This window comes from Amblyraja radiata, chromosome 6 (genome assembly GCF_010909765.2).
Source record: "Amblyraja radiata isolate CabotCenter1 chromosome 6, sAmbRad1.1.pri, whole genome shotgun sequence".
In the NCBI taxonomy this organism is placed as follows: domain Eukaryota; kingdom Metazoa; phylum Chordata; class Chondrichthyes; order Rajiformes; family Rajidae; genus Amblyraja; species Amblyraja radiata.
In genome coordinates, this window is record NC_045961.1 from 96,627,834 (window position 1) to 96,648,408 (window position 20,575).

At 47.0% G+C, this 20,575-nt stretch overlaps 1 protein-coding gene and 1 long non-coding RNA gene across 3 annotated transcripts in view; both read left to right on the forward strand.

Annotated features, from left to right (window-relative positions):
• The first annotated feature begins 15 nt into the window (after positions 1–15).
• On the forward strand, positions 16–1,560 carry LOC116974612. The gene is made up of 2 exons (XR_004412399.1): positions 16–678; positions 1,127–1,560. It is a non-coding gene; the product is annotated as an uncharacterized LOC116974612 (long non-coding RNA).
• Positions 1,561–19,964: 18,404 nt separating this feature from the next.
• Positions 19,965–20,575, forward strand: part of nipa2 (NIPA magnesium transporter 2) — a 35,338-nt gene continuing 34,727 nt past the window's right edge. The window contains exon 1 of one of the 2 annotated variants that reach the window (XM_033023272.1): positions 19,965–20,104. The gene's annotated coding sequence lies outside the window, so the exon portion shown is untranslated. The remainder of the gene's footprint in view (positions 20,105–20,575) is intronic. The other variant, XM_033023273.1, reaches the window with a different exon arrangement.

A 20,575-nucleotide genomic window follows, 5' to 3' on the forward strand; every position in this document is an offset into this window, starting at 1 on the left:
AGGTTTGTAGGTTAATTGGCTTCGGTAAATTGCTTCTAGTGTGCAGGATGTGAAAGTGGGATAACATAGAACTAGTGTACTGGTGATTGACGGTTAGCATGGACTTGGTGGACCAAAGGGCCTGTTCCCATGCTGTTTCTCGAAGCTAAAACTAAAAACCTCCAACTTTAAGGGCAGCTGTTAACTTTCACTTTGCACCCGCCCTGGTGATCTATTAATTTAACAATAAACAATGGAGACTTGCATCCTGTTATGCTGCAGATCTGTATACCTGGACAATAATTACTTTAAGGTTAAAATGGAATTCCCAAATGTGTTGGTATTTCATGAACTTGGGTCAGCCTTTTTATTTTCAGTTTGTTAGACGTGCTCCTTTGGAATTTGAAGTCTCTTTGTGTGGAGCTTTGTAACAAATTGCCTTCATTCACTACATTTATCATCTTTTAGAAGTGTTGTTTCTTTTCTGAATACCAAGATATTGTCTGCAACTTCTACAGCGAAGAGTTAAGCTCAGGACAGGCATATAGAAACAAAGAGCTGCATCAAAGAAGATGGACACAATGCTGGAGTAACTCAGCGAGTCAGGCAGCATCTCTGGAGAAAAGGATAAGATGACATTTAGGGTCGAGACCCTTCTTCACTGCAGAAAGGAAGGAAGGTGTAAGACAGGTTTAAAGAGTTGTGGGTAAGAAGGAACTGCAGATGCTGGTTTAAACCAAAGATAGACACAAAAAACTGGAGTAACTCAGCGGGCCAAGCAGCATCTCTGGAGAGAAGGAATGCGTGACGTTTCGGGTCGAGACCCTTCTTCAGACTCCCTCTGTGGACTACCTCTGGCTTCACAATCCACAAATCTTCAAACCTCTCTCACATCTTCCTTCCTTTCTTATCCAGGGCCTTTGTTCCAATCAACTGCCTATCAAGCCCACCCCTCCCCACCTGTGTCGACCTATTACCTGCCATGCTTTGTCCTGCCTCTCCCGTTTTCCAGCTTTCTTCTCCCCTCCCCTACAATCAATCTGAAGAAGGTTCTCGTCCCTATAGGTCGCCTATCCATGTTCTTCAGGAATGCTGCCTGACCAGTTGAACTACTCCAGCACTTTGTGTCCTTCAAGACAAACATGAGCAGGTTTGTAAACAGTGGTGTGCTACATTCGTTCAATTGTACAAGTGTGAATTTAGAGTTCTACTGTGTAAGGCCTGGAACAATTGTGTATGGTGATGAATGCAGAACATTATTCAGAATGCAGAACAGAACTGAAGAAGGGTCTCGACCCAAAACGGAGTCTGAAGAAGGGTCTTGACCCGAAAAGTCACCCATTCCTTCCATCCAGAGATGCTGCCTGTCCCGCTGAGGTACTCCAGCATTTTGTGTCTATCTTCGGTGTAAACCAGCATCTGCAGTTCCTTCCCACACAGTATTAAAGTAACACGGCTGCTGTGAAATTCCTTGCATCTTCAAGGAAGTTGGAGGAATTTGATGTGATTATTCTTTTGAAGGCAAAAACCCGTTTTAGTACGTGGATTTTTCGGTGGGATTTGTCGATTTTACAAGTTAATGAGCATTTGGTGCTGATGAATAGGTTGTTTGGGGAACAGAATTGACACTGCACATGTTCTGCTTAAGGACTGTGGTAACTTTGTAATGCAGCTTCCTGTATTTAATTCCGCATATGAATTACTTTTAAAAATAGTGTTTATGAGTCATTGTGTTCCTGTACTGCTTTCACTTATGACTATCATCAAAACATGCACTGTTTCAGAAATGGGTTCGGAATGGAATTTTAGAAATGGCATCAATTCCAACCTTTTATCTAGACCTGCACTCACTGGAGTTTGGAAGGATGAGGGTGGGATCTTATTGAAACCTACTGGATAATAAAGGCCTAGACACAGTGGATGTGGAGAGGGTGTTTCCAGCAGTTGGAGTGTCTATATCACCAAGGGACACAGCTTCAGAATAAAAGGACACACCTTTAGAATGGAGATGGGGAGGAATTTCTTTAACCAGAGGGTGGTGAATCTGTGGATTTCATTGCCACAGTTGGCGGTGCAGGTCAAGTCATTGGATTAAAGCGGAGATTGATAGGTTCTTGGTTAATAAGGACGTCAAAGGTTACGGGGAGAAGGCAGAAGAATGGGGTTGATGGGAGAAAATAGATCAGCCATGATCGATGGGCCAAATGGCCTAATTGTGCCCCTATATCGTATGACCTTATGCTGGTGGGTGGCTTGTGATAGTCACTTGTTCTCCTGAAGGTTAAAAAAAATCTACCAGTGGCTCAGGGCATTTATATTGCACTGAATACAAATTATCCTGATCAGTGTATCCAATTCAGTAATATGTTGAAGGGTTTTGTTGTGCAATAGAATAAGTGAATAAAACACTTAACAGCTACCATCTAAACCAGTAGTCTTCAAATTTAAGTATATGAATAAGATTAATTCTGTGCAATAAAGCTTGCTGATGCATAACATTTTGACAATTCGAGACTGGCCCTTATGAACAATCAGCTGGAGGAACTCAGCAGGCCAGGAAGCAGCTGTGGAGGAAAATGGACAGACAACGTTTTGGGTTGGGATCCTTCATCCGTCTCCCCATTTCCCTTCACAGAGGCTGCCTGACCCAGCCAGTTTTCCTCAAGCAGTTTGGTTATATTTTTGCTCAAGATTCCAACATCTGCAGTCTCCTGTTGCACCTGCAACCCTTTGGCTTTCATTTCCAAGATTTCATACTCTGCTGTCAAATTTCTTTAGCCTTATCAAGTGCCATAACCCGAATGGTATTATTCAAAAGTCAATTAGTAACTCTGATGTTCTCAAATAATAGATTTGTTCCCCTTTTTAATGATCCATTCTCAGAAGCTATGTATGCACTGGATGTTGTCACAAGGAACTGCAGATGTTGCAATATGGAGGAAATGTCCTGACCTGAAATGTCGGTTCCATTTCCTCTCCTGATGTTGGCTGACCTGCTAAATTCCCCCAGCACTTTGTGCTTTGCTTTACACTGGACGTATTAGGCTGGTATTAAATCTAAAGATAACATTTAATTACTCAGGATTTGTGATAGGTGAATTTTTTTACTTTTATAGGATTTTCACAATTTATGGAATACTTGAAAGAGAAGAAATGGGCAGCAATAATTTATTAAACTGGTGTACCTCTAGTTTTAACTGCTTGGAAAATGTAATTATTTTTCATGGCTGCTTTTCTGCAAAGAATTTCTGACTAAAAGTGCAAATAATCAAAAGGTTTCATGCCATATGTGCGTATGAAATGTTTTGTAGCAGAAAAAAATATTTTATAATTCCTTTTAACATTTTCCCACATGATAATTGTAATGTATAGCATGGAAGTTTTAATAAAGATTAATATTTATTTCATGTAGTATTGACTCCTTTCTTTCCAGAATTGGTTACAGGGCTGAAACTAATGAAGCCATTTGTTTTTCTGATACTGCATTGGATGTATTATTTTTTTTAATTGGCAAGTGTGTCAAGATACAATGAAATACATTGTTTTGCATGTTTGACAAATCATACCACATGCGAATGAGTGCAATAAATTCATACATATGTACGTTTCGGGTCGAGACGGGTCTCGAACCAAAATATCACCCATTCCTTCTCTCTGGAGATGCTGCCTGTCCCATTGAGTTACTCCAGCTTTTTGTGTCTACGGTTTAAACCAGCATCTGCAGTTCCTAATTGTACATATGTACAATGGGTGGTGCAGAAAGAAGAAGGAAACAGATCACAGAATATAGTGTGACAACTACTGAGAAAGTGCATATTTTTTGTTTATAAATGCAAACACTGCAACAAGGTAGATTGGGAGATCGGGAATACATCCTTAGATGTTAAAACATCGAATGCTTTATTGCAATGAATGGTAAAGGGCAGCACAGATATTTTGTAGTCTCCTTATTTTAACCTTGCATGTTGTTGATCTGTTCATGTACCTAGACATCTGTTCTTCAGTATATATGAATTAAAGGACGTTCTGTTAGGAAGGAGATGAGGAGGAATTTCTTTAGTCAGAGGGTGGTGAATCTGTGGAATTCTTTGCCACAGAAGGCTGTAGAGGCCAGGTCAGTGGATATTTTTAAGGCAGAAATAGATTTGTGATTAGTACGGGTGTCGGAGATTATGGGGAGAAGGCAAGAAAATGGGGTAAGGAGGGAGAGATAGATCAGCCGTGAATGAATGGCAGAGTAAACTTGATGGGCTGAATGGCCTAATTCTACTCCCATTCCTTATGATATCCAAATATATTGAAGAACAGATGACTGCATTTTAGATTTTGCAGAATTATATTTATAGGTATGTAACTAAATGGAGAATCTACCTGAAAGATCTAAGCTAATTTAGACCTGGTGCAAGTAAATGCAAGTCAATTTATTTCAATGGAAAAGGGCTGTTAGAAACCGATAAAAAAAATCATCAGTTTATCACAGCCATTTTCCATTGAAATAAGTCCGTTTTTCACCCACATTAAACAATTTTCAAAAATAAAAATAATTATCAATTTAATTGAAATTTTAATCGTTTTGATGCCAGTAATTTTGAAAAATTTGAAAGGTTTGACAATTGCCTTAGCTGGCTGTCAAACTATCTTCTCTGTTTCACAGAGGGTTTTCTGGCCTTCCACGTGACAGTATTTACAGAAGACAAGGGCCTTTTCAGAATCGACAGCAAGGGAAACTGAAGGTAAGTTTGGACTTGCACCATGGGTCCACAACTTGAAATATTATAGACAATAGGTGCAGGAGTAGGCCATTTGGCTCTTCGAGCCAGCACTGCATTCAATGTGATCATGGCTGATCATCCCCAATCAGTACCCCGTTCCTGCCTTCTCCCCATATCCCCTGACTCTGCTATATTTAAGAGCCCTATCTAGCTCCCTCTTGAAAGCATCCAGAGAACCTGCCTCCACCGCCCTCTGAGGCAGAGAATTCCACAGACTCACCACTCTCTGTGAGAAAAAGTGATTCCTCGTCTCCGTTCTAAACGGCTTACTCCTTATTCTTAAACTGTGGCTCCTGGTTCTGGACTCCCCCAACATCGGGAACATGTTTCCTGCCTCTAGCGTGTCCAAGCCCTTAACAATCTTATATGTTTCAATGAGATGACCTCTCATCCTTCTAAACTCCAGAGTGTATAAGCCCAGCTGCTCCATTCTCTCAGCATATGACAGTCCCACCATCCTGGGAATTAACCTTGTAAACCTACGCTGCACTCCCTCAATAGCAAGAATGTCCTTCCTCAAATTAGGGGACCAAAACTGCACACAATACTCCAGGTATTGGGTCAATAATAAACAGACAAAGTGCTGAAGTAACTCATCTGGTTGTGCATTATACTTGGACAATATTAGAAAGGGGACATTTCAAGATGGAATCTTTCTTCAGGCTATCCATGTTCTTCAGAGATCCTGCCTGACCCACTGAGTTACTCCTGCACTTTTGTCTTTTTCTATAAACCAGCAACTGCAGTTCTTTCTGTCTATAGTGGAAAAAAAGAATTGGTTTTATAGGATGAATAGAGCAATCACTTTCCACTGAGGGGAGAGGGACAATCATTTGAAATTGTTAAGTTGCTGAGGAGGTTTATTTGCAGAAAAAATGTTGAAGCATCAAATGCTTTATTGCAATGTTGGTGGACTGCAGACGTTTTCATGCCTGCCGTGCCCTCATTGCCCAGCAGAGGTCAGTAAATGGCAAGTCCAAGTGAAAGACATGTCTTAAAAAAAATATTTTGCTCAGTTCAGTTAATGTATAATGACCATCTATTCTATTCCATTCTATTCATCACAAACAGTCAATCCTTGATTTGGATAATTTGGTTTTAGTTTAGTTTTGAGATGCAGCATAGAAACAGGACATTTGGCCCACCGAGTCCTTGCACACCATTGATCTCGTATTCACACAAGTCGATGTTATCCCACTTTCGCATCTACTCCCGTCACACACAATAGGGGGCAGTTTTACAGAGGCCAATTAACCTACAAACTGCACCTACCCATGCCGTCACAGGAAGAACGTGCAAACTCTGCACAGACAGCACCCGAGGCCAGGATCAAACCTGGGTTTCTGGCGTTATGAGGTAGCTGGTCTACCAGCTGCACCACTGTGTTGCCTAGTTTGGATGTGGTTAAGGAAAGCAAGATAATTTGAGGAAGGATAGATACAAGGGACTGAAGATGCTGGTTGATAAATAACAACACAAAGTGCTGGAGTAACAGTGGGTCAGGAAGTCCTTACACGCTGCAATGTAATCTGTCTCCACCTGCTTTTAGATACGCGCAAGGATAAGCAGCGAATTGAGGTGGATGTGGAATAAGTATAGGCAGATGAGATTAGCAGCATCTTTGACGAAGGGCCCCAACCTGAAATGTCACCTATTTTAGGTTTGAAGAAGGGTCCCAATGAAACATCACGTATCCATGTTCTCCAGAGATGCTGCCTGACCCCCTGTATTACTCCAACACTTTGTGCGTTTTATTAACCTCAATGAAGGGGTTTGAGAAAGAGGCACCTAAGCCTTTTAATACTGAGCAGCCTTCATAGTTTAGTTTATTACTGTCACGTGTACCAAGATACAATGAACAATGAGGACCCGACGTGGGGAGACCACTGTGAAGGAGGGGGGATGAACAAAGGGGGAACTTGCGGATTTGTAACTTTGTAAGTGCCCTTAATGGGCGACCATTGCATACCTTTGACCCTTCTTCAGACCTAAATACCTTGGCAAGGTATGCATCAACAGTGAAAAGCTTTTTGTTGCATGCTATCCAGTCAGCGAAAAAAATAATACTTGATTACGATCAGGCAGTCCACAGTGCACTGATGCAGAATAGGGAGGTTTCACGGCAGTAGGGTCACGACCCATGACCCGTACTGTTTCTACGCTACTCCAAGTGGAGTTCACGCGATGAACTGCAGGTAGGCACTCACAATTGTTTCCGGCGTAGCGAGCCCGTTAAAACCCTCCAAAATTGTCAATTTTTGCGCTGTAAATAATTATGGAAATCGGGATAAGCGTGAGAGACATTTAGCCCACTTCAGAATTCCAAAAGTGAGGAGAAATGACGGTAGATAGAAGCGAGAGCTGAAGGGCCAACAACAGCCAGAGTGCTTGGCAAATATTGGCCGTTTGCTCACTGCATTTCATCAACTAAGGCATTATTTGTGTTTTTTCTTGATTCCTTTGGCATCTAAAAAGTTTCAGAAGTGATAAATCTGACTAAATTTTTTAAATCGCCCATGGTTCTCAAGTGGGTTTTTACATACAAAACGCATCTGAAGCAAAATCTACAGCCAGATTTATCACTTCTGAGACTTTTTAGATACCAAAGGAATCAAGAAAAACCACAAACAATGCCTTACTGTTGATGAAATGCAGTGAGCAAACGCGATAATTCCCAATATTTTCAATTCCGATATCTGCACGACCAATGTTCGCCAAGCACTTTAACTGCTGTTTTCCCTTTAGCTCTCGCTTCTCTTTACCTTCATTTCGCTTCACTTTTGGAATTCTGAAGTTGGGTACATGTCTCTCACACTTACCCCGGCTTCCACAAATATTTTCAGCGCAAAAATCCACCATTTTGGCGGTTTTTAACAGGTAGGAAAGTACACGTTTCTTGCGTTAATAACATATACCGGAAGTTACGGATGTCCTCCAGATGGATTGAGCGGCTCCGTGCATCAAGCCCTATGACCCAGTGACCTTGCGTGCAACCCCCCTATAGAGGGAATAACATTTATTGCAACGTAAAGCCCGATAGAAGATAGTCTGAAGGTTTCCGATGAGGTGGATGGCAAGTAATGACCGCTCTCTAGTTGGTTCAGTTGCCTGATAACAGCTGGGAAGAAACTGTCCCTGAACTTGGAGGTGTGTCCCTTTTCACACTTCTGTACCTCTTGCCTGATGGGAGAGGGGAGAAGGAGGTGAGACTCGTCCTTGATTATGGTGGTGGCCTTGCTGAGGCAGCATGAAGTGGAGAGGGGGTCAACGGGAGGGAGGTTGGTTTGCATGATGGTCTGGGCTACATCCACAACTCTCTGCAATTTCTTGCGGTCTTGGATGGGGCTTATTGTGATGGTACTCCCAATCACAGAAAGTGGTAGACATTGCCCGCTCCATCACAGGCATTGAACTCCCCACCACCGAAGGGATCCACGGGAAGCGGTGCCTCAAGAAGCCAATGTCATCAAAGACCCACACCACGCTGGCCACGCAATCCTAATGCTGCTACCATTGGGAAGAAGGTACAAGAGCCTGAGAACCGTGATCTCCAGGTTCAAGAACAGCTTCCTCTCATTAATAATTAGTCTCTTGAATCACACTGCACAACCCTATCTTCAGTCTGAAGATGAATCTCGACCCAAAACGTCACCCATTCCTTCTCTCCAGAGATGCTGCCTGACCCGCTGAGTTACTCCAGCATTTTGTGTCTATCTTCGGTTTAAACCAGCATCTGCAGTTCCTTCCTCGTGGTGAATCTCTGGAACTCTCTGCCACAGAAGGTAGTTGAGGCCAGTTCATTGGCTATATTTAAGAGGGAGTTAGATGTGGCCCTTGTGGCTAAAGGGATCAGGGGGTATGGAGAGAAGGCAGGTACAGGAATCTGAGTTGGATGATCAGCCATGATCATATTGAATGGCGGTGCAGGCTCGAAGGGCCGAATGGCCTACTCCTGCACCTATTTTCTATGTTTCTATGTTTCTACACCTATCTCAGCAACGATCCAGGCACTACGTACTTCAATTTGCTGTTTAATGGCCTGGTTACCTCGTATTACTGATTATTGATTTTTGTATATTTATTTGCTATATTGTCATGTTAATGTGCTGTAGTACCGCTGCCATTAAGAATATCATTGTTCGATTCCGAGTCCATTTGGCAATTAACACGGGGAGAACGTACAAACTCCGTACAGACAGCACCCATGGTCAGGATCGAACCCGGGTCTCTGGCGCTGTTAGGCAGCAACTCCACCGCTGTGCCACTGTATCGCCCTAAATTAATGATATGGTGTAAACAGTTAATTTGCTGTATTCAGTTTCTCCCCAATTTGTTGGATTTTAATTGAAATAATTTAATTGCCACACAACCAAGGTCGGTGGAATTTGGGTTGCCAGCAGCGGTACAATAATAATAAAGAACACAACCACAATAAAAAATTTACACAAACATCCACCACAGCATTCATCACTGTGGTGGAAGGCACAGAGCTTGGCCAGTCCTCCTCCATTTTCCCCCGTGGTCGGGACCACCACCCTCCACAGCCGTTGCTGCGGGCGTCCAGATGGTAAGGGACAAAGTCAAAGTCAAGGTGAGTCCAGGATCGGCTCTTCCCAATCAGAGACCGCGGCTTCAGGCTGGTGTAGGCCGCAGGCCGGCGGTCAAAGTTTTAAAGTACCTGCCGTGCCGCAGCCGGAAGCACCGCAGTCTGCAGGGCCGGCGGTCGAAGCTCCCCTCCAGGGGAGATGGTAAGTCCATGCCGCACCCGCGGTAGAAGACGGCCGCGGGCCGGCAGTGAAAGCTTCTTCTTCCCCCCGGGTCCTCCACGAGGGATCCCGGGCTGTAGATGCCGCACCAGCTGGAGTTCTGCAGACCGCGGCTTCAGGCTGCCGGCTGCCGGCTGCCGCGGGCCAGCGTAACGGAGCGCTCCCCTCCAGCGAGGTCTCACCCGCTCCGCGCCGAGAGTCCACGCTGCGCCCGCCGCTGAAGCTCCGGGCGCGTCTCCGGGAAAGTCCGCGCCGATCCTTGCTGTTAGGCCACGGGGGAGGCGACCTGAAAAAGTCGCCTCTCCATGGAAGAGGCGGTCGAAACGGTTTCCCCCTCACCCCCCCCCACACCACCCCCCACACATAACACACAAAGAAACATTAAAAACAGACTTTTAAAACATACTAAAAAAATTAAAAAACTTGAAAAAAGACGGACACGCTGCCGACAGGCTGCTGCCAGTGCAGCGCCCCCTACCGAAGCTTGGGCGGTGTCACGTTTTTACATTGATACTGCAGATAGAAATCTTGGTTATGAAAGATCACAGTTGGAAGAAAGCCATTTGGATATGAATCAAAAAAGCCAAGAGATTTATTACCATGCTTTCCTAAGCACTTATATCTAAGAGGGAAATATAACTCACAAATCCCTGCCCACAAGCTTTCAATCATATTCTCACAACTTAGAAGGAAACCATTCGGCCCAGGATCTATGTTCAATCTTAGACAAATCCCATCCGACTTTCCCCCCAAGTATTTAGCTTCTTCTTTCTCACAACTAACAACCCCACACGCCCCCCCCCCTCCCCCCTCCAAATTCTACCACGTCTTTATACAAGGAGTACTTTATTAGAGGCTAATTTATTTTTATTTAGCGAATGCAAAGTCCTTTAGCCAAGCAGTTGCCTCTTGATCTGCTGAATGAAGGGTGACAAGTCCTCCTTTGAGTCTTTGTTGAGGGCATGCTTCAATGATGTGTTGCATTGTTTGCTGCTCTCCACAAGCACACCGTGGGGTTGGACTGCTGCCCCATTTGTGAAGGCTGGCCAAGCAGGGGCCATGTCCAGTCCTGAATCTATTCAGCGTCGTCCACTGCTTCCTTGGGAGATTGGTGCCAGGGACCGGTAGGGTGGGGTCTGACACCAGATGTTTATTTGGGAAGTCCTTGGACACCCATTCCTTTTTCCAAGCTGATTGGATGGTGAAATCAGCTGGTGGTGGGTTCTTCCAAATTGGTGGTCTAGATGGAAGTCGAGCAGTGGGTGGGTTGAAGATGTCCATGTGAATTGGCAGGTGAGGGGAGTTTTTGGTCTTTTGGAGCATCCTTTGAGTGAGGACTACTCGCCGGATGTGTGGAGGGGCTATGTTGGATAGGACAGGGAGCCAGGGGAGTGGTGTTGAGCGGATTGTTCCTGTGATGATCCTCATTGTTGAGTTCAATTGGGTGTCCACATGGTGTGTGTGGAATGACCTGGACCAAACAGGGGCACAATATTCGGCTGAAGAAAATGCAAGTGCTAGTGCTGAAATGCGCAGTGTGGGGGCTGCTGCCCCCCACTTTGAGCCAGCAAGCTTACTGAGGAGATTGTTTCTGGACTTCACCTTAGCTGCTGTTCTTTTGAGATGTTCCTTGAAGGATAGGGTCCTGTCAAGGGTCACTCCGAGGTAGGTTGGAGTGGGGGCATACTTCAGTTTGGTCCTGCTCAGATAGATGTTTGGTTCTCTTGTGGCTTCTGCATTATGGAGGTGGAACACACTGGAGACCGTTTTTGCTGGGCTTGGTTTTAGGCGCCAGGTTTTGCAGTACTCGTCCAGTTTAGCAAGGTCTTCATTGAGCACCTGTTCCAATGTACCAAAATCTGGTGCTTGGAAGGCCAAACAGATGTCATCTGCATAGATGAATTTGCGGGATTTGGTGGTGGGTAGGTCATTTGTGTAAAGGTTGAACAAGGTTGGGGCTAAATCTGACCCTTGCGGGAGCCCATTCCTCTGCGTTCTCTATGCACTCTTGTTCTGACCAAGGTGAACTCAGAACCTGCGTTTGGAGAGCAGAGATTTGATGGTTTCTGATGCCCAGGCAGGGAGTGCTTTGGTGAGTTTTAGGAGGAGGCCTTTGTGACACAGTGTCATAGGCTGCGGTGAGATCAAGGAACACTGCCCCGGTCTTCAGTTTGTTCTCGAAGCCGTTTTCAATGCAGGTGGTTAGGGCCAGAACTTGTTCTCCTGTGCTGCGGTCCTTGCGGAAACCTGCCTGATCCACACTGAGAATCTCTTCTACTCCTGGAGATATACGTTGTAGTATAAGGCGTTCTAAGATTTTGAGTGGGACGCAGAGTAGAGAGATTGGGCGGTAGCTTGCTGGTAGTTTTTCGTCTTTGCCAGGTTTTGGTATAGCAATGACTTTTGCTGTCCGCCATATCTTTGGGATGGAGTTAGTCTGTATGGCCCTAGTGTAGAGTTGGGTCAGCCAGGTTAGAGCTCGGGGGCCCAGGTGTTTCATGAACTCTGGAGAGATGTTATCATAACCTGCTGCCTTTCCACATTGCAGGCCCTGCAGGACCTTCTCCAGTTCAGCCACCTCGAAGGGCTCAGGGTTTCTTTCCTTTCCAGGTGTTCGTCGAAGTGTCCTTAGCTCTGTTGCGACAGCTCTTCTGGTGGACTTGTCTTGGGATGCTTTTGCAATATTCAGTAGGTGGGATGCAACCTGGTTGGGTGTGACAGAAGGTCGGCTTTGGGTAGGGGGTTTCTGTGCAGCTCCTAGGCGGCGTATGAGGCTCCAGCATTTTCTGCTAGAGTGGGTGAAGTTTAGCTCTGTTACTGTCTCCTCCCATTCCCTTGGCCGAGCTGAAGATAGTGATTCAATGAGATGTTCTGCTATCTCAGGGTCCCCTGATGTTTTGTAGGTTTGTAGGAGGGCAGCGCTTTCTCCATCCAGGCATGGGACGTAGAGGGGACGGTAGCCTCTTGGAATTGTTTTGTGGGCGGCTTTATAGATGGCGCTGCAGAAACGGTTGTATGCTTCATCTACAGTGATGGTGTGGAGTGGGATGGTAACAACACTCTGGTCTAGAGTTTCACTGTATTTCTTCCAGTTGGCTTTGCGGAAATTCCAGCGCATCTTTCTTGGACTGTTTATGACTGGGAGGTGTAGGCCGATGTGTATGAGTGAGGGGCGGTGTTGACTGTGCGGGAAATCTTCCAGGATGAGGGTCTGTGCAGGGTAATGGGTTCCATTCAAAGAGCTGACCCAGCACAGGTCAGGAGAGTAGTCCTTGTTCCACCTGGCAGAGTGGAATGTTCCTCTTTGTTTTGGGTCGTGTACGAGAGCTAGGTCATTTCTGGATGCCCAGTCTGAAAGTGCCTCCCCATCATGATCCGCTGCTGGGTAACCCCAGTCAGGGTGGTGGCTGTTAAAGTCTCCCACATAGATTGCAGGGTGGGGTAGGGTGGGTAGGACTTGCAGATCCCAGTTGGCACTTGGTGGCTTGTACACATTGACAATGTGGAAACCACCAATAGTTATGGTATCCGAGAAACGAGGCTAATAATGTACCAATATCAGCATGCCTTTGGAATGTATGGGGAAGCCAACCCACGCAGTCATAAGGAGAACATGCAAACTCCACATAGACAGCATTGGAACTTGGGATCAAACACAACCTGTATGCTTGGGCGGCACAGTGCTGCTGCCTCACAGCACCATAGACCCAGGTTTGATCCTGACCTCGGGTGCTGCCTACGTGGAGTTTGCATATTCTCCCTGTGACCGCGAGGATTGTTAAGGTGCATGTTTATTACATGGCCCATATTTTTATTTTTATGTTAAGGCGGCACGGTGGCGCAGCTGGTAGAACTGCTGCCTCACCGTGCCAGAGCCCCAGGTTTAATCCTCACCTCGGGTGCTGTCTGTGTGGAGTTTGCACGTTCTCCCCGTGACTGTGTGGGTTTCCTGAGTGCTCCGGTTTCCTCCCAGATCCCAAAGACGAGTGGGTTTGTAGGTTAATTGGCCTCAGTAAAGTGCCCCTAGTGTGTAGGGAGTAGATGAGAAAGTGGGACAACATCGAACTAGTGTGAAAAGGTGATCAATAGTCAGCATGGACTCGATAGACCGAAGGGCCTGTTTCCATGGTATCTCCTAAGTGAACATGTTGATGAGGTTCTCTCCAGACTAGAGAAACCAACCCCAGATTAGACAACGGCTTTCAATCTGCATGGTTTATGTGGAGATCATCCAGACACTTGTTGTTTTTAATTCCCCATCCACTCCCACCCTCACCCTCCATCTAGGACGTCCTATGATGGTTCAACGACGCCCAGCACAATTTCAACAAACATGGGAAAGTTATGCCTTGGGACTTTAGACTGAGTTAAGACCCCAGCAGAGTGACTGTCATGTAATGTCTCAAGCTTGAGCTAGAACAGAAGCAGAACCTGGGGCCAAGTTAGGCTTAGTTTAGTTTAGTTTAGAGATACAGCACAGAAACGGGACCTTCTGCCCACCAAGCCAGCACCGACCAGCGATCCCGCACGCTAACACGATCCTACGCACACACATGGGATAATTTTACACGTTTTTACCAAAGCCAATTAACCTACTTTCTGTACGTCTTGGAGTGTGGGAGGAAACCGGAGGATCTGGCCAAAACCCACCTGGTCATGGGGGAGAACGTACAAACTCCATACAGACAGCACCCGTGGTCAGGATAGAACCTGAATCAGGCTCTACCGCTGTGTCACTGTGCCGCTCCGCATTGCTGCTGCAAGTAAGAATTTCATTTCATTGTTCCGTTTCGGGATATATGACAACAAAACACTCATGACTTGACAATACCTTCACCTCTGACTACGAACTATCTGAATTGCATTAAGGACTTTGGGCTCAGTTTTGTTTTTGCACTACATTGGGGTTTTTCAATGTATTGAACTTTTGTGTTTGTAGGCTGTGTTATCTTATGGAGTACTGTGTTTACAAACCTGTGGTGCTACTGCTGCTGCAAGTAAGAATTTCATTGTTCTGTTTTTGGACTAATGACAATAAAACACTTTTAACTTTTAACACTAGTGCATCCTATCAACAAGCTAATTTTGGTTCCCTCTTCTTTTTTTTCAACAAAAACAGCTGCGATTTCCTGTTTTAACTTGTAATGTTCTGGATTAATTCTGTCTCATTTTATTACGACTGTTTTTAGACAATAGACTATAGACAATAGGTGCAGGAGTAGGCCATTCGGCCCTTCGAGCCAGCACCGCCATTCAATGTGATCATGGCTGATCATCCCCAATCAGTACCCCGTTCCTGCCTCCTCCCCATACCCCCTGACTCCGCTATTTTTAAGAGCCCTATCTAGCTCTCTCTTGAAAGTATCCAGAGAACCTGCCTCCACCGCCCTCTGAGGCAGAGAATTCCACAGACTCACCACTCTCTGTGAGAAAAAGTGTTTCCTCGTCTCCGCTCTAAATGGCTTACTCCTTATTCTTAAACTGTGGCCCCCCTGTGGGGTTTTTAAACTAATTCTAACCTTGATAGCTATGAACTGCACCCTATGCATGATTAGGACATTGTGTAGGTTTGCACATATCTTTTGCCTAAAATGAGCTGAAACGTTTAAATTGAAATGTTGAGACACGTCGAGATGGGTGGGGAACTATGTTTATCATTGCTGCAGCGAGTCAAAAGTCTTTGCTCATAAAAGAAACATCAGAAAACAGCAAAGGCTGTCGCAATATAGGTAGTTCTTCAGTAACGCAATAGTTGCAATCTGAAGGAACTTTGTCTGGTAGAAAATTGCATTATAAAGACAATTGTGTCCATGGGGGAAAAGAGGGTAAGGGACTAGAGATTTCAGACTCACTTTCCCCCAAGCTCTCGTCTATCTAACGTTTATTTATTTTGCCCAATGTAGAAATACTAAAAGCTTAATGTTACATTGTGTTACAGAGTATCGTTTGCACATGTGATTGCTTGCCAATTTCAATGGATGAAACAGACAGGCCGTGTTCTTAAGTGACAATGTTGTCTTAAATTGGATAGTTATATGGATGGGAAAGGAATAGAGGGTTATGGTCTGAGCGCAGGTATATGGGACTAGGGGAGATTATGTGTTCGGCACGGACTAGAAGGGTCGAGATGGCCTGTTTCCGTGCTGTAATTGTTATATGGTTATTATATGGTTATATGCCACAAGAGACTGCAGATGCTGGAATCATGAGATAAAATAAAGTACTGGAGGAACTCAGTGCGTCAGGCAGCGTCTGTGGAGAGAATGGACACATGATGTTTTGGGTCAAGATCCTTCATCAGACTGATCAAGAGACATAGACAGGGTTGACAGTCAGAACCTTTTTTCTCAGGATGGAAATATCAAAGACTGGAGGGCATAGCTTTAAGGCAAGAGGGGCAAAGTTTAAAAGAGATGTGCGGGGCAAGTTTTTTTTACACACAGGGTGGTGAGTGTCTGGAACGCACTGCTGGAGCTGGTGGTGGAGCTAGACATGATAGTGGCATCTAAGAGATTTCTGGATAGGCACCTGGAAGTTCATAGAGTGGAGAGATAAGGATTATGTGCAGGCAGATAAGAATTAGTCTTAGCATCATATTCGGCACGGACATTGTGGGTGTTCCCATGCTGTACTGTTCTGTGTTCTGTGAGATTATGGTGTCTGATTCAAGAGTTCAAGTGAGTTTATTGTCATGTGTCCCTGATAGGACAATGAAATTTTTGCTTTGCTAGGAGCACAACAGAACATAATAGGCATTGACTACAAAACACAAGAATAAATAAACTGATAAAGTGCAAATAATAAATAATGGGTTATTAATGTTCAGAGTTTTGTCCGAGCCAGGTTTAATAGCCTGATGGCTGTGGGGAAGTAGCTATTCCTGAACCTGGTCGTTGCAGTCTTCAGGCTCCTGTACCTTCTACCTGAAGGTAGCAGGGAGATGAGTGAGTGGCCAAGATGGTGTGGGTCTTTGATGATACTGCCAGCCTTTTTGAGGCAGCGACTGCGATAAATCCCCTCGATGGAAGGAAGGTCAGAGCCGATGATGGACTGGGCAGTGTTTACTACTTTTTGTAGTCTCTTCCTCTCCAGGGCGCTCAAGTTGCCGAACCAAGCCACGATGCAACCGATCAGCATGCTCTCTACTGTGCACCTGTAGAAGTTAGAGAAAGTCCTCCTTGACAAACCGACTCTCCGTAATCTTCGCAGGAAGTAGAGGCGCTGATGAGCTTTCTTGATGATTGCCTTAGTGTTCTCGGACCAGGAAAGATCTTCAGAAATGTGCACGCCCAGGAATTTGAAGCTCTTGACCCTTTGAACCAATGACCCGTTGATATAAACGGGACTGTGGGTCCCCATCCTACTCCTTCCAAAGTCCACAATTAGTTCCTTGGTTTTGCTGGTGTTGAGGGCCAGGTTATTGCGCTGGCACCATATGGACAGTCGCTCGATCTCTCTTCTATACTCTGACTCATCCCCATCAGTGATACGTCCCACAACAGTGTTATCGTCAGCGAACTTGATGATGGAGTTCGCACTATGACCGGCTACGCAGTCATGAGTATAGAGTGAGTACAGCAGGGGGCTGAGCACGCAGCCTTGAGGTGCTCCCATGCTGATTGTTATCGAGGCTGACACATTTCCACCAATACGAACAGACTGTGGTCTGTGGATGAGGAAGTCGAGGATCCAATTGCAGATGGATGCGCAGATAACCTGATTACTGATGGGAAACAGGTTTCTCCTACTCCCATCCTGTTTAAATCCAAAACAGCATTTTTTTTCTGCTTTCAATTTCCAAAGTAACCTGTAGCTCCCCAGTGAAATTGTGAACCATTTGGCCTGCTTAATGCTAATGATGTTTCCTAATTCATCAATCATGCTCTATCCAATATGTACTGTGGATACATGTATAATAGCAGAACTACTGTAGTATGACACACATAAAAATGTATCGCTTAGAAATACATCACCCTGGAGATTCAGAACTTTGGGCGACACAGTGGCGCAGCGATATCAATCAGTTTTATTCATCACATACACATATAAGTGCAGTGAAATTAATTTGCCAGCAGTGGTACAATCAAAAAGGAAAACACAATACACAATAAAATTGAACACAAACATCCACCACAGCATTCTTCACTGTGGTGGAAGGCACAAAGTACAGTCAGTCCTCCTCCATTGTTCACCCATGGTCGGGGCCATAAACCTCCGTAGTCGCCGCTCCGGACGGTCCGATATACATGCCCTCTCGTCGGGATGGTTGAAACTCCAATGTCGGGACGGTCGAACACACTCCGCGGCTTGGAGGTCCCGAATCGGTGCTTCCCTACCGCAGGCGGCGGCTTCAGGATGTTGTGGGCTACAGGCCGGCGGTCGGAGCTCTTCTCTGGCTGTCACCGGCGAGGGAACCCAGGCTCCAGATGGTAAGTCCACGCCGCACCCGCGGCTAAAAGCTCCGCAGACCGCGGCTTCAGGATGTTATCGGCCGCGGTCCAGTGGTCGGAGCTCTTCTCCGGCGATCTTTAGCGAGGGGTCCCAGGCACAAGGGGCTGTGCCCATGGCTAGAAGTTCCGCAGACCGCGGCTTCAGGCTGTAACAGCCTGTGGGCCAGCGATCGGAGCACTCCCTTCTGGCGACCCCAGCAAGGGGTCGCTCCACTATGAAAAGTCCACGCTGCGCCCGCTGCTGAAACTCCGGGCCTGACTCCGGGAAAGGCCGCACCAATCCATGGTGTTAGGCCGCGAGTGAAGCAACATGGAAAAAGTTGCCTCTCCGTGGAGGAGGCGACCAAAAGCGGTTCACCCCTTAACGCCCTCACCACCCCCAATACAAGACACACCAAGAGACATTAAAACACACATTTGGACACACTTAAAAAAAAAAAAAAAAAAAAGTAGAAATTATGAACATGCTGCTGGCAGGGCAGCCGACTCACAGCGCCCCCACCGACCTCTACAGTTTTGCTGCCAGGGACCCGGGTTCGATCCTGACTCCGGATGCTCTCAGTACGGAGTTTGTACGTTCTCCCCGTGACCTGCGTGGGTTTTTATCCGGGATCTCCGGTTTCCTCCAATACTCCAAAGACATGCAGGCTTGTAAGCTAATTGGCTTGGTCTAATTGGCTTGGTAAATTGTCCCTAGTGTGTGTAGCGTTGTGTTAGTGTACGAGGATCGCCCATCGACGCGGACTCGGTGGGCCGAACGGCCTGTTTCCGCGCTGTATCTCTAAACTAAACGGAACTGTTTTCACCTTTGACTGGCTGAATGGGTTTTGTTCACCCCCACCAAACCACTCCAGATGGGGAGGGAAAATTGAGCAGCTGGAGGTAACCACATAGTTACAGGGAGAAAGTGCAAACTCCACCGGACGTAAGGATTGGCTTCAAGGTGATGGAGCTGTGAGACAGTGGCTCTACTAGCTGTATCACTCTGCCATGCTTATTGGCTTATGCAATTCCTACTTCTCAAAAGTTACCACTCTTCAAAAGAACTTTGTAAAACCATTTGGGAATCCCATGTAGACTCGTGAAAGGATCTCATTTTCTTTGTTTTTTCACATGAGCTGTAGCAGGAGTCGTCATGTCTGGTACTTTTCAATTGTCAGTCCTGCTTTCATCATTTGAGTGAGGAATTTACATGTAATTTATGTTTAATATATGTTTTTCTCCCCTGACCCTTCTTCAGGCTGAGAGTCAGGGGAGAGGGAGACAGAGGTGATGAGAGGTCAAAGGAGATGCAGATCAAGGAAAATGTAGAATAAATAATTGTTAGATAGGGGAAGCTTAGTTGGAGAACTAGGATGGGGAGGGATGGAGAGAGAGAGAGGAAAAGCAAGGTTTATTTGAAGTTAGAGAAGTCAATACTCATTCTGCTGCCCAAGCCAAATATGAGGTGCTGTTCCTCCAATTTGCGTTGGGCCTCAATATGGTTCCTTGTATCTAGATGGGCTAGGTGATCTGAAGAAGGGTTTCGGCCCGAAACGTTGCCTATTTCCTTCGCTCCATAGATGCTGCTGCACCCGCTGAGTTTCTCCAGCATATTTGTCTACCTTCGATTTTCCAGCATCTGCAGTTCCTTCTTGGAAATTGCTTCTTGCAGGCTTGGGCAGTGGTGGGGTTTGGCCGCCAGGGCGGTAAGGGGCGCTGTTGCTGGAGGACCGGCAGGTGGTGCGGTTGGGCCTCCGGGACAGCAGGGGGCGCTGCGGCGGCGGCGGTTGGGCCTCCGGGCCGGCAGGGGGCGCTGCGGCGGGAGGAGCGGTAGATGGCGCGGTTGGGCCTCCGGGACAGCAGGGGGCGCTGTTGCTGGAGGACCGGCAGGTGGTGCGGTTGGGCCTCCGGGCCGGCAGGGGGCGCTGCGGCCGGAGGAGCGGTAGATGGCGCGGTTGGGCCTCCGGGACAGCAGGGGGCGCTGTTGCTGGAGGACCGGCAGGTGGTGCGGTTGGGCCTCCGGGCCGGCAGGGGGCGCTGCGGCGGCGGCGGCAGTAGCAGCTCGGGCCTGGCGAAGGCGGAGCTAGTCGGTCGGTCGGTCGGTTGTCCGCTGCGGGAGGATGAAGGCGGCGCAAGGCCGCGGCTCCGGCGCCCGGTGAGTTACAGCTGGCAGCGGGGGCAGAGAGAGAGAGAGAAGGGAGACGGGAGACGGGTCCAGACTCTGGGCGCCGCGGTCTCATCCCCCCTCTCGCAGGGCTGTCAGGCGGCTCCCCAGGGGGCGGCGGCTGCTGAGTGAGGCCGGCAGGAGGCCCGACCGTCTCCCACCCGCCTACCTACCCACTCCCGGGAGAGAGAGAGAGAGAGAGAGGCTGCCCGTAACCTTGACCACCGCTCGGGCTGACGTTTCTTCGACATCGTCCATCCCCTCCCCATGGACCAGACACTCGCCCACCCCCGGACAACGTCTCTGTCCCCCCCCCCCCCCACTCCACTCCGGACCCGGCACCTTCTCCTTCCCACCCACCCCCCCGGACCCCCTCCCTACTCCCCCTCCCCCCTCGGGCACCCTCTCCACCCCCACCCCGGACCTGGCACCCCTTGCTTCACCCTGGATCCGACACCTTCT